The 12,337-nt window shown below is 34.9% G+C and overlaps 1 pseudogene; it reads left to right on the forward strand.

Annotated features, from left to right (window-relative positions):
* The first annotated feature begins 8,794 nt into the window (after positions 1 to 8,794).
* On the forward strand, positions 8,795 to 9,598 carry LOC126007126 (alpha-1,2-mannosyltransferase ALG9-like; annotated as a pseudogene).
* The last annotated feature ends 2,739 nt before the right edge of the window (positions 9,599 to 12,337 follow it).

The following is a 12,337-nucleotide window of genomic DNA, read 5'->3' on the forward strand; positions in this document are numbered from 1 at the left end:
TAAATCAATAAAAATGGGAAAAAAACAAGTTCAATATCCATAGCAGGTCAAAGAAATGGACAAAAACTAGATAGATTAAAAAAAAGATTATTTTGTGTTTTTTGTCTTTTTTTTTTTTTTTCTCCTTCTGCATAGGCACAGCAAGCATTGGAGTCTTTCGAACAGGAATTCCCTTGGCCTAAGAGATACAGGGTTTCTCCACCCTTGAAGTATACTGTTATGGGATTAACTATAGACTCCTTTCAAGTTAATTTACTCTCCCCTTGGTGCTTTTGTGGTGTGTGGAAGACTTCTCCTTCCTGGGTGATAAAATCAGACCTCTGTATCTAGAGATCTCTCTGCACAGGTCAAGGGGTGGAAATTATGAGGAAGTCTTTCTTTGTGGTTCTAGAAATTCTGTTCCCTCAGTGTCGTTTTAATTCGTCTTCTGTGGTTGGTGGTCTTGGTCTTTGCGCTGATCCTAAGATGGAACCTGGGATAGCGTCTTTCATTATGTTTCCAGAAGGCTCATTCAGCTGCAATTGTCTCAGTCAGATCTCTGGAATTAGAGACCATGATTGTTGTGCAAGTCATAGATCAAAGCCTAGAATAGGTTTTTTTTTTTTTAAATTGGTCCCAGGATACATACTGTCCGGTCATGGTTCTATCAGCCAGTCATCTGTAAATAGCGATCTTGGCTTTTGCACCTACCCGAGGGTAACTTGACCTAAGAGCAGGTTATCCTACCTCACCAGCTAACGATAAGACAAAATTTTTTCCTTTCTTAATCTCAGTTAGATAGTATAAGGACCAGGGTAACTTAAGTATCTTCTCTTTGATTCATTATGATCACTTTTCCTATTTATTATTTTATGTACCACAGAGAAGTGATCATCTATTTTTTGTTTATCTTCTGACTTACTTCACTTAACGTGGTATCCTTTAGTTCCATTCACAATTCAATGAATTGCACCATTTCATTCTTTCTTAAAATTGCATAATATTTCCATTGTATATAATACTACAACTTCATTATGTATGAATCTCATTGGATAAGTAGGGTTATTCCACATACTACTGTGCTGCAATAAAAGGAAGTGCAGGTGGCGGGGGAGGAGAAAAAAGGTAACATTGGTAACAGAAAGGTTAACTGGTGAAGAGTGGTGTACATTCGATGACTAGAACCCAACTATGAACATTTTTGTAGCCACAAAGCTTAAATTATTCTTAAAAAATTGTGTTCATATGTACTTTCAAATGAATCTTTTTGTGTACTGGGATAAATACCAAGGAGTGAAATTTCTGGATTACACTGACCTCTATTTTTACTTTTTTTAGATATTTTCTGAGATACTGTCTTCCATATAACTTGAGCCAGAAAAATTCCCATCAGCAGTGGACGAGAATTACTTTTTCATCACCTGCTCACAAACACGTATTTTTCCCAGTTTTTATGATATATGATCTTACTGATTGTCCTGATTTGTATTTCTCTAACAATAATTGATGATCAAATTTGGATCAGCTACATGTAAGGCAAGCACCCTACCCAATGTACTATTGCTCCAGCCCACACACACCATATCATAACAAATTTTTCTGTGCTTACTTTGTACCAGCTACTTTTCTATATTGGGTTATGTTTCTAGAACATTCTAGTGTTTTTGATGTACGTTATTATGTCATCTACAAATAGGAATCATTTGATTTGTTTTATTCAAATTTGAATCCTTTGTTTTGTTTATCTTATCTGATTATTATTGTAATAATACTATCTCGAAGTGGAGATTGTGGATATCCTTGCCTTGTACCTTATCTCGGTGGAATTCTTTTAGTTTTCAACCATTAAAAAAGATGCTAGGGGTCGGAGCTGTGGCGCAAGCTGTAAGGCATCTACCTTGTAAGCACTAGTCTAGGTTGGACTGCAACTCGATCCCCTGATGTCTCATATGGTCCCCCAACCCAGAGGCAATTTCTGAATGCATAGCCAGGAATAACCTCTGAGCATAAATGGGTGTGACCCAAAAACAAGCAAACAAAAAATGATGGTAACCATGAATTTTATAGATAGCCATTGTTAAATTGAGGGAGGGTCATTCCAGTCCTATTTTGTTAAACTTTTATCAAAATGAATTTGGTTCTTGTCTAAATCTTTCTCTTTTAAATTGATTTTATCACATGCTTTTATATGTTTCCCTTTTATGTACTGTATTATGTTATTTGATTTGCATAAGTTAGCCCATCCTTGTATACCTGAGATGAATCTCACTTTATTGAGGTGTATGATATTTTTAATATGCTATTGAATTTTGTTTGCTAAGCTATATCTCTGAAATTCTATGTTGGTAGTATTTTATAGTGTGGTGGTGTCATGATAAATTAAATTTAAAGGGGGGGGACCAGGAATATAGTTCAATCTATAGAACATATAACTAGATATTCAAGGCCATGAGTTTTACTCTCCAGCACCTCTTGGCTTGATAACCAGCAGGTTTGATCCCTTACCTCAGAGTCAAGAATAATTCCTGAGGGGCCAGAGTGGAGGTGTAAGCCTTAAGGCGTCTGCCTTGAACACGCTAACCTGGATGGACCACGGTTCGATCCCCCGCATCCCATATAGTCCCTCAAGTCAGTAGCGATTTCTGAGTACTTAGCCAGGAGTAACCCCTGAGATCACTGGGTGTGGCCGAAAAAAATTTCTGAGCACACACTATGTGACATCTTACCACCCCCGAAACACAATATTTTAGAGATTCAGATTCTTGAAAGAAAAAAAAATTGAGTGTCTCTTAATTCCTTCTTAACTATATGTTCATTCAGGATCAAAGAGGCTATAAAGGTGTCTGTGATAACTTCAAAGAAAAAGAGAAGGAGCCAATCAAAGAAGTAACATGCTTTCCTTGACAAAAAGCCACTCCTGTTCAAAGTTGCCCCCAAACTAGATCCTCTTATATTCCAATTGATTTAAAATTCTTTTAATACAATGCATTCAAATGTTATTTATTGCTCTGAAAAAACACAGAATAAAAATATGTAATTGACCAGAGAAAGCAATAAAATTTTTATTATAAGTAAAATAGGTTTTGAAATTTTTGGCTCAGCCCCACAGTGCAGTCTCTATAGTGCCTTCACATTTTTATTTCTAAGTGGGTTTTCAAATTCAATTGAATTTTCAGTCTTCAAAGTTACTGGAGAAAAAATTATGAACTTTCAGGAGAATTCCTACCCCAGATCTCCCCCCCCCAAATAAGATCATTTATTCTTGGAACTCATAAATGTCAATGCAAACAATCCTTGAAGATTCATTTATCACATAAAGCTTGAGTAAACCCATGATTAGAAATAAAATGAATAATAATAATCTCTGAATGTATACCATATTTTTGCACACTCTGTAGTCTCCAATATTAGTTTTCATTTTCTGTGCTAGAGCTGGAATGTATTAAAGTATATTGGGGATAGAGCTGAGATTCATATTTCAAATATTTCTGCCAGTCTCTCTGCTTAAAAACACAAAATACATATTCATTGATACTGATAATTCCCACCACAGCTGACATATTTTACTGTTTTTTCTTCTCCCAGCTGAGAAAATATTTTCTGTTGAATGTCTGGTTATGGAATTTTAGAAGTCCAATGTTTATGCTATCATCTGAGTAAGAATGTGTGGTTATTTTTTGGGGACAGTTGCAGAGTAAGATGGAGTATTACGAATTTTTTGCAGAAGTGGATTTTCAGAGAAAATGCCCTGAACCATCTCATAAATGCCAGAATATGCTAAAAATAGAATAAAAGACTTTGCTAAGTATTATTAATTTACTTTAGTGTAATCATTGAAAAGTACTACCATAGATTTTTCAAGTTAGTCATATATATTTGTCTCAATGTACAGAGAAAATTTCAGGCTGGAATCAAAGAGAGCACCATATAATCACACCTACATATTATAGATAACAAAATTTCAAAATTTTTCTTATAATATGAATAAGAACATAGAAATGTTCTCACCCATGTTAATGTCTATCTTGGAGAATAAAAATATGATACACAATAAAGTATCCTTAATAAACCATTTGCCTGAGAATTGGAGCATGTAGGTTTTAGTTCACTTTGTTTGTAATACCATGTATACAAGTGTAAACATGTGACTGTATACCATCTAGTATTGGGATAACTAGTGTAAAATTTAGAGTAAATTTGTACTTGTATACATGCTGTTGGCTTCTTTCAGTCATTCAAAAGACCTGAATAACTTACAGACCCACGATTATGCACCTTATATCTACTGATGTGCCATGCTGATCTGCATCTATAGATATTTCACTATAAATTTTGAATTTATTATACTAATATTTTTCAGAAACAAATACCAAAGTTTCTATTTAGATTCAGAGTTATTGTCTCTCTTCTTTTCAAATACCATACTCTAAAAATTTGGTATATTTTTTCTCTTGATAGTTAGGGAGTGGTTTAAGTTTCATGTCTTTTATTATTTTTCTGAAATTGGTTGTTTTTCTGTGCATATTGTGAGACATATTTATGCTAAAATGCTTGCATGGAGATCAAGAGATGCATGTTATAGAAAAAATTCTAAAGGACAGGAGAATCTATTTCAAAGGTGGTGCAATATGGACACTTCTCCCAGACCTTAAAGTGTAACTTTTGAGTGGGGGAATTATCCACTAAATTGGGTTTATACAATCCTGATTTCTGCAGTATGTGTGTGTGTGCATTTGTGTGTGCACATGTGTGTGTGTGGCTTTGGGACACACCTGACATACTCAAAAGCAACTCATAACTTTGTGGTTGGGGTCACCCGTGGGGGAACCTTGTGTGAAGATTATGATGTATTGAGTTTTACTTGGGGAAACCAAGCCTCCTACATACAAAGAATCTGATCAGTACATGAAAGCATCATTCCTTCCCATTTTCTGATTTTCTTTCTTCTTTTTTTTCCTTTCTTCCTTGTAAATAGTTTGACAAATAAAGTCATTATCAAGACTATAGAAAATAATTCTTCCAGAAATGTGCAACCTGTTACTTATAACATTGGAAAAGGGGAATATTGAGCTTCTTTCTAAAATGACCATTTCTATCATGGTGATGGTTTCCTAGATAGCTATAGCTAAAAATGACATGGTATTTTTTTTAAATCTGGGTGATATTTTTTTATTTTATAAAGACTGAAAATAAAAGCTTATCAATGGTTCTTAGTGGCTTGGATATGGGTTGTGAGTTGTTCTCACTGTGAGGGCTGCAGAGTGGAAGAGATTTTGGACAAAATCTACTGCCAACAAAGCCCAAATTCGATCACTTTTACCCTGAGTGTCCCACATATTACTCACAGCCAAGCAGCAGCACCTCTACAGGTCAAATTTAATTCCTGTTTTGTTGATAACTAACTCTTAGAAATGTAATTTTCCTTGTTGTATCCTTCTTGAAAACCAACATTCCCACATGTCTTCTCATTTTAAAATTGAAGCAGGAACAATGTTGGCTTCCTTCATGTAATAAAATAAAAAACAAATAAACAGAGTCCCCTGGCTTTGATAGGAGAGATCCTCACACCACCAGATGAAAGTACTCTATTCCCTAGATTTTTGCATTATTCAACATCTCCTTAGACTATAATTAATGAATTTGACAAATCATTCTTTTATCAGACTTATACATAATCTGAGAGGAGTTTTTAAACTTCTGAGAGGAGTTTTAAAAAAGGAACTTTTTCTACAAGTGACATGCTGAAGGCATCTGTTTAGCAGGACCTTTCCTTTAAGGGTATGTGAAGGCTGCTATCATCAGAATAGAATATGAGGTGCAATTGACTTCAGTTTTCAAAGTTCACACCTCATTTGTCACCATCAATATTTCCATCACATCACTGATATGTCCTTTTTCTGACCTCTGGATTTCACTCAACTCCTGGAATGGCAATTTAGCCTATAGCAGGGGTCTCAAACTCAATTTACCTGGGGGCCACAAAGGCCAAAGTCGGGGTGATCCTTGAGTGCAAAGTCAGTAGTAAGCCTTGAGCATTGGGGTTGTGACCCAAACAATTAAAACAAAACAAAACAAAACAAAACAATTCCTCTAGGGCAGGGCCACAAAATGTTGTATGGAGGGCCATTTGCGGCCCGCAGGTCGCGAGTTTGAGACCCTTGTTCTACACTATACTCAAAAAACATACCTGCCACTCAAATATTTGACAAAGGAATTTTTTATTTAGGAAGATATTCACGCTCCAGATATCACACCAAAATTTTATTTTAATAAAATTTTAATTTTAATCAATAAATTTGTTTCCATATTTCCCTAAAGCCCAGTCAATATTTTTTCTCCTACAGGAGATTACCACAAACACATCTTTTTCAAAACGTTCAAAAAACAAAAACAAAAACAAGAAAAACATTTTCATTAGTACTGGTAAAAGAGTGTTTCATCAGTATAAGCAGGAGTACTCAGCACTAACAGAAGGAGAATGAGAATATCTGAAGAACAAGAAAAAAGATAAATTCATGAACAAATGATGAGACCAGATCAATTTGAGCACAGGGGTGGCATATTATATCACATTATTCCTACTACATCTTTCCAGGTACTTGGCTAAAAATAAATTCTAGGTAAAAAATAATAGAATCATAAAACCTTTAGGATGGTATTGCAATAAATGTATTACATTATATGAGGGTGGTTTCACCTAAAATGATAGAGATGGTAATGAAAATGGTAAAAGTAATTAGGCTGAATATACAACCTGAAGATAAAGCCAATATAATTTCTTAACAAATTGGATGTGGGTATGAGAAAGAAAAATCACATGTGATTTAAGTATTGAAGACTAAACCATTAAAAGAACAGAAGTATCAATACATAGAATTAAAGAACTTAAAAATGTAGTAGAGGATTAGCATAAAAATGTTTGTTTTATTTTATTTGTATATTGAGTTCCAGCTCTCTATCATATATTTAAAATATTTATATTTAAAATATGCTATAGAACTGGTAAGACATTTATAAAATTAAGAAACAATATTTGGTTCTTAAAATCTTGAGTAGAAATTTAAACGAGAATTTATTAAACCAAAGCAGATTTTAGTCTAATGAATTCCTGGCTGGAATCAAATCAACATTAAGTGTGGCATTCAGACATGATTATTCCTACAGAGCTGAAAGAAATGTAATAAATGTTTTCTGTTACTATTATATAAGCATTAATTATGGTAACAATGAGGCTTGCTCCTTTGGTTAGAGCTAATAGGTGGCCTTTTAAAAGTTTCAGACAATGTACTAAAGGATGTATGCTGGTTACCTCATTAACTCTCACTGCAATTCCATAAAATAACAATTAGTAAAGAAGTTATAAATATTGCACAAGGTGACAGAGTTGTTTGTGATACAACTTGAATTAACATACAAGCATTTTGGAAGTAGTACAGCAGTTAACAAATTTGCCTTGTCCACAGCTCACCCAGGTTTGATCACCAGCATCCCATATGATATCCTGAGTCTGCTAGGAGTAAATCCTGAGTGCAGACTCAGGAGTGACACTTGAGCACTTCTGAGTGACTCTAGACAGAAATTCTCAGTCTCTTCTTTCTTTCTTTCTCTTTTCTTTCTTTCTTTCTTTCTTTCTTTCTTTCTTTCTTTCTTTCTTTCTTTTTCTTCTTTCTTTCTTTCTTTCTTTCTTTTCTTTCTTTCTTTTTCTCTTTCTTTCTTCTTTCTTTCTTTCTTTTCTTTCTTTCTTTCTTTCTTTCTTTCTTTTCTTTCTTTCTTTCTTCTTTCTTTTTCTTCTTTCTTTCTTTCTTTCTTTCTTTCTTTCTTCTTTCTTTCTTTCTTTCTTTCTTTTCTTTCTTTCTTTCTTTCTTTCTTTCTTCTTTCTTTCTTTCTTTTTCTTCTTTATCTTTCTTTCTTTCTTTCTTTCATCTCTTTCTTTCTTTCTTTCTTTCTCTTTCTTTCTCTCTTCTCTCTTCTTTCTTTCTCTCTCTTTCTATCTTTCTTTCTTCTTTCTCTTTCTTCTTCTTTCTTTCTTTCTTTCTTTCTTCCTTTCTTCTTTCTTTCTTTCTTTCATCTTTCTTTCTTTCTCTTTCTTTCTCTCTTCCTTTCTTTCTCCCTTCTTTCTTTCTTCTTTCTTCTTTCTTTCTTTCTTTCTTTCTTCTTTCTTTCTTTCTTCTTTCTTTCTTTTTCTTCTTTCTTTCTTTCTTTCTTTCTTCTTTCTTTCCTTCTTCCTTCCTTCTCTTTCTTTCTTTCTTTCTTTCTTTCTTTCTTTCTTTCTTTCTTTCTTTCTTTCTTTCTTTCTTTCTTTCTTTCTTTCTTTCTTTCCTTTTTCTTCTTTATCTTTCTTTCTTTCTTTCCTTCTTTCTTTCTTTCCTTTTTCTTCTTTATCTTTCTTTCTTTCTTTCTTTCTTTCTTTATTTCTTTCTCTTTCTTTCTCTCTTCCTTTCTTTCTCTCTCTTTCTATCTTTCTTTCTTCTTTCTTTCTCTCTCTTTCTATCTTTCTTTCTTCTTTCTTTCTTTCTTTCTTCTTTCTCTTTCTTTCTTTCTTTCTTTCTTCCTTTCTTCTTTCTTTCTTTCTTTCATCTTTCTTTCTTTCTCTTTCTTTCTCTCTTCCTTTCTTTCTTTCTTTCTCCCTTTTTTCTTTCTTTCTTTCTTTCTTTCTTTCTTTCTTTCTTTCTTTCTTTCTTTCTTTCTTTCTTTCTTTCTTTCTTTCTTTCTTTCTTTCTTTCTTTCTTTCTTTCTTTCTCCCTTTTTTCTTTCTTTCTCTCTTCCTTTTTTTCTTTCTTTCTTTCTTTCATCTTTCTTCTCGTTCTTGGTTTCAATGTATAACTGGTTTGTGATTTTCTTCATATGGCCTCATAAAGAAGAATTATTTCTCTTCATTATGTATAGATTTATCTCACTACGGTGCTGTTTCTTTCTGCACATCAGATATGCTGCCATTTTATGTTTCAATGGTAATCTAGATCATTGTACCATCACATCCAAATGGATGGCAGTAGGAACCATCTTCCTCTTTGGGCTCTTTGTCTTTTCTCACTTGTTGGTCCTATTCAGAGGATTCAGATGATATGATGGGCCCCTGGATTTGTATCTAGAAGTTTTCTGAATTGCAAGTGACCCAACCATCCACACTGTCCCAGAAGGAAATCATGTAAATATGTGTATAAACTAATAGTGCTATCAATTTCTCAGCAAATTTCTTTTGCCAGTTAAATGGTAGCTTTAGTTTATTCAATCAGAGTGCAGAGGTTAGTTACTAAAACCTTTTGCAGAAGGACAACTGGCCACCCATATTTTTACTATAGCCATGAGTGAACAGAACCTGTAGGAGCCATCCAGATATATAAACATCATCAAATGGCATCGTTTAGTGTATTTGGATACCATGAGAGAAGTACTCTGGTAACCTATATATTCAGCCAACAGTAATAGTAATGAGTGGAGCAGCTTGGCCCACAGACATTACCTTGATGCTTCTTGATCTTTGAAGATGCTGCATGCATTCTATATTCCCTTCCTGTCAAATGAGTATATGGTATATGAAAATCACATCATTTTCAAACCCAAGAAAGCAAAGCCAAGCAGGAAGAAAATGAGGTTAGCAAAAGACTCTGGATCTTAGCAGACAGTCATCTGGTTATCTAGTTCTCCTACTGATGTGACTCCCTCCAGTTCATCACATGTAAAACTTTTTTTTATTTAAACACCTTGATTACATACATGATTGTGTTTGGGTTTCAGTCGTAAAGAACACCACCCATCACCAGTGCAACATTCCCATCACCAATGTCCCAAGTCTCCCTCCTCCCCACCTGACCCCTGCCTTTACTCTAAAGAGGCTCTCCATTTCCCTCATACATTCTCATTATAGGGACAGTTCAAAATGTAGTTATTTCTCTAACTAAACTCATCACTCTTAGTGGTGAGCTTCCTGAGGTGAGCTGGAACTTCTAGTTCTTTTCTCTTTTGTGACTGAAAATTATCATTGCAAGAATGTCTTTCATTTTTCTTAAAATCCATAGATGAGTGAGACCATTCTGCATTTTATTCTCTCTCTCTCTCTGACTTATTTCTCTCAGCATAATAGATTCCGTGTACATCCATGTATAGGAAAATTTCATGACTTCATCTCTCCTGACAGCTGCATAACATTCCATTGTGTATATGTACCACAGTTTGTTTAGCCATTCGTCTGTTGAAGGGCATCTTGGTTGTTTCCAGAGTCTTGCTATGGTAAATAGAGCTGCAATGAATATAGGTGTAAGGAAGGGGTTTTTGTATTGTATTTTTATGTTCCTAGGGTATATTCCTAGGAGTGGTATAGCTGGATCGTATGGGAGCTCGATTTCCAGTTTTTGGAGGAATCTCCATATTGCTTTCCATAAAGGTTGAACTAGATGGCATTCCCACCAGCAGTGGATAAGAGTTCCTTTCTCTCCACATCCCCGCCAACACTGTTTATTCTCATTCTTTGTGATGTGTGCCATTCTCTGTGGTGTGAGGTGGTATCTCATCGTTGTTTTGATTTGAATCTCTCTGATAATTAGTGATGTGGAGCATTTTTTCATGTGTCTTTTGGCCATTTGTATTTCTTCTTTGTCAAAGTGTCTGTTCATTTATTCTCACCATTTGTTGATGGGACTAGATATTTTTTTCTTGTAAAGTTCTGTCAGTGCCTTGTATATTTTGGAGATTAGCCCGATATCTGATGGGTATTGGGTATATATTTTCTCCCACTCAGTGGATGGCTCTTCTATCCTGGGCACTATTTCCTTTGAGGTGCAGAAGCTTCTCAGCTCAATATATTCCCATCCGTTAATCTCTGCTTTCACTTGCTTGGAGAGTGCAGTTTCCTCCTTGAAGATAACTGTAGTCTCAATGTCCTGGAGTGTTTTGCCTATGTGTTGTTCTATATATCTTATGGTTTTGGGTCTGATATCGAAGCCTTTAATCCATTTGGATTTTAACTTCATACATGATGTTAGCTGGGGGTCTAAGTTCAATTTTTTGCAAGTGGCTATCCAGTTGTGCCAACACCACTTGTTGAAGAGGCTTTCCCTGCTCCATTTAGGATTTCCTGCTCCTTTATCAAAAATTAGGTGATTGTATGTCTGGGGAACATTTTCTGAGTATTCAAGCCTATTCCTCTGATCTGAGGGCCTGTCCTTATTCCAATACCATGCTATTTTGATAACTATTGCTTTGTAGTTAAGTTTAAAGTTGGGGAAAGTAATTCCTCCCATATTCTTTTTCCCAATGATTGCTTTAGCTATTCTAGGGTACTTTTTGTTCCAAACGAATTTCAAAAGTGCATGATTCACTTCTTTGAAGAATGTCATGGATATCTTTAGAGGGATGGCATTAAATCTGTATAATGCCTTGGGGAGTATTGCCATTTTGATGATGTTAATCCTGCCAATCCATGAGCAGGGTATGTGTTTCCATTTCCGCATGTTCTCTCTTACTTCTTGGAGCAGAGTTTTATAGTTTTCCTTGTATAGGTCCCTCACATTTTTAGTCAAGTTGATTCCAAGATATTTGAGTTTGTGTGGCATTATTGTGAATGGGGTTGTTTTCTTAATTTCCATTTCTTCCTTAATACTATTGGTGTATAGAAAGGCCATTGATTTTTGTGTGTTAATTTTGTAGCCTGCCACCTTGCTATATGAGTCTATTGTTTCTAGTAGCTTTTTGGTAGAGTGTTTAGGGTTTTCTAAGTAGAGTATTATGTCATCTGCAAACAGTGAGAGCTTGACTTCTTCCTTTCCTACCCGGATCATCTTGATATCTTTTTCTTGCCTAATCGCTATAGCAAGTACTTCCAATGCTATGTTGAATAGGAGTGGTGAGAGAGGACAGCCTTGTCTTGTGCCAGAATTTAGAGGGAAGGCTTTTAGTTTTTCTCCATTGAGGATAATATTTGCCACTGGCTTGTGGTAGATGGCCTTCACTATATTGAGAAAGGTTCCTTCCATTCCCATCTTGCTGAGAGTTTTGATCAAGAATGGGTGTTGGACCTTATCAAATGCTTTCTCTGCATCTATTCATATCATCATGTGGTTTTTATTTTTCTTGTTGTTTATGTTGTGTATCACATTGATAGATTTATGGATGTTAAACCATCCTTGCATTCCTGGGGTGAAACCTACTTGGTCAAAGTGGATGATCTTCTTAATGAGGCATTGAATCCTAATTGCCAGGGTTTTGTTGAGTATCTTTGCATCTGCATTCATCAGCGATATTGGTCTGTAATTTTCTTTTTTCGTAGCATCTCTGTCTGTTTTAGGTGTCAAAGTGATGTTGGCTTCATAAAAGCTATTTGGAAGTGTTTTTGTTTGTTCAATTTCATTAAAGAGTTTTG

This window comes from Suncus etruscus, chromosome 4, assembly GCF_024139225.1.
Source record: "Suncus etruscus isolate mSunEtr1 chromosome 4, mSunEtr1.pri.cur, whole genome shotgun sequence".
In the NCBI taxonomy this organism is placed as follows: Eukaryota; Metazoa; Chordata; class Mammalia; order Eulipotyphla; family Soricidae; genus Suncus; species Suncus etruscus.